The 2,358-nt window shown below is 36.6% G+C and overlaps 1 long non-coding RNA gene across 1 annotated transcript; it reads left to right on the plus strand.

Moving 5' to 3' along the window:
• Positions 1-228: 228 nt before the first annotated feature.
• Positions 229-1,576, plus strand: LOC125381478. The gene is made up of 3 exons (XR_007221795.1): positions 229-247; positions 683-942; positions 1,250-1,576. It is a non-coding gene; the product is annotated as an uncharacterized LOC125381478 (long non-coding RNA).
• Positions 1,577-2,358: the final 782 nt, after the last annotated feature.

A 2,358-nucleotide genomic window follows, 5' to 3' on the forward strand; every position in this document is an offset into this window, starting at 1 on the left:
CTGGACAGTGACTATTCTATAGGGAAGAGACCTGGTGGAATATCTGGTCACATACTTAATGTACGGGTCAGCTAATTTCAAGGTCCAAATAAGTTTGTCCATCAAATTAAGCCTAGGTTATGTCTTATTGTGTGTTTTATGATGATACTCTCACAATGCACACCGCGATGATGACCTGATAACAAATAATGGGGTTCATTAGAATGTTGGTACGAGAATTGGTGACATGCACAGTCATACACTAAAGGTATGGATGAGCTAACTACATGGTCCAAATCAGTTGTGTATGGTACAGTAAGGTACAGGATTGCATTTTGATGAGCTACATGTTTATTATAGAAAAGATGCAGCAAAGCTAACCACAGTTATCAATACGTTAAGTTGCACATATTATTTCATATATTAAAAAATGAACCTCTTGCAATACACTCAACGACTGTGCCCTGATCATTATTGAAATAAGTTGCTAGAAATCTATTTCACATTAAGGACAGGGCGGTATCAGCATATTGTGATTCCCTACTTCTATGACATGAATGATGTGACTTGAATAATGTAGCTGAGCATCTGCCAGCAATGCGAGAGACTTATATAGTTGATGTGTTTTGGATTAGCCTTGTTGTTAAAGAATTGTGTACAATGTATGGATGAATTAGTTTCTAATGAAGTTTTACATTGTCAGTCAAGTCTTCCATCAAGTGTCAATGGAAGGATTTGGGCCAAGATAGCTGCCAACGACCCTGTGTTTCTTGCCTCCAATGTTGAGAGTCATTTCAAAAGAGTGAGAAGTGAGAAGTATGCCCTTGTGGAGCATGCCTCAATTACAAACCGCCTAATGTCTGAAGACTGCCAATTGGAGCTTCTAGGAGAAAGTGTACTGTGGTTACACGTGGCATTTGGATTGCCTCAAAGGTCCCCCCTGAAAGCCGACTTCGAGAACGTGTAAGTTGAGATAAAATCTTCAGTCAACATATATTAATCAAGTTGCAATAGTTAAAACTGTAATGAAATACATAAAACGGAAACATTGCAACTATTAACTGGTAATTGAAGATTACCAAGTTAATTCCTTGATGGCATTTAATAAATGTCACCAAAGCAGATAACTAGTGGAATCGTATTAATGTGTATTTAGTGCGTAAATTGTACGGATAACATTTTACACAACATAAAATCAGCGCAATATGTGAATTTGTGGAAGTCTGTGTTCAAGCAGCAGAACTCAAGCGTTTTCTTGTCTCAATGGCAGAATGTCGCAGCTCACCGCGAGTGGCATACTAGACGTAATCTGGGCGAAATGGACTGTCAAGAGAAACCTGACAAATTGTCCACAAAAACGAATCTTGAAGTCAATCACAGTGAACCAGATTGGAGGTGGTTTCATCGTCGTGTGTGCGGGGACCGTACTCAGTATCATTGTGTTGTGTCTGGAGAAACTGATACATTTAAGGCAAAACTGATTTACTTATGAATCAGTATCATCATATGTGTACTACAGAAAAGAATTGTATCATTATGAAAGTAGCGAACTTCAGACAAAAGTAATGTTCCTGATGCATTAAAATAACAGATGAGTATAAGAGAAGGAAAAGAATTGGTCTATTTTAATAAATACTTTCGAGTCTTTGGAGTTGTGAGTTGAGCTGACTTGTGTTTGTTTCAATATTACATGTTGCATCATCATCATCGTCGTCATTTTCATTGTCATAGTCATTGTCATCGTCTTTGTCATCGTCGCCATTATCATCAACATGATCATGATTAACTACGTTCCCCGTGTCTGTGATAGGGTTGCATAAAGGAGTGCTCTTTACATCAATTAAAATAACATCATTCAACCCATGGTTAACTGTAATGTCTGTCTGTGAAAGCATTACACAAAAGAAATATTGTTTACATCAACTGTTGTGGCAACACAAAAACATATTGTTTACATCAACTGTTGTGGCAAAAAAAGGCATATTGTTTACATCAACGGTTGTGGCAATACAAAGTAATATTGTTTACATCAACTGTTGTTGCAAAGACGTATTGTTTACATCAACTAGTGTGGCAACACAAATACATATTGTCTACATCAACTGTTGTGGCAACACAAATACATATTGTTTATATCAACTGTTGTGGCGACACAAAGAAATATTGTTTACATTAACTGTTGTGTCAACACAAAGAAATATTGTTTTATTAACTGTTGTGTCAACACAAAGAAATATTGTTAACGTTAACTGTTGTGTCAACACAGAGGAATGTTGTTAACGTTAACTGTTGTGTCAACACAAAAACACATTGTTAACGTGAACTGTTGTGGCAACACAAAAGAAATATTGTTTACATCAACTGTTGTGGCAACACAAA

This window comes from Haliotis rufescens, unplaced genomic scaffold (assembly GCF_023055435.1).
Source record: "Haliotis rufescens isolate VD_foot unplaced genomic scaffold, xgHalRufe1.0.p SCAF_18, whole genome shotgun sequence".
In the NCBI taxonomy this organism is placed as follows: domain Eukaryota; kingdom Metazoa; phylum Mollusca; class Gastropoda; order Lepetellida; family Haliotidae; genus Haliotis; species Haliotis rufescens.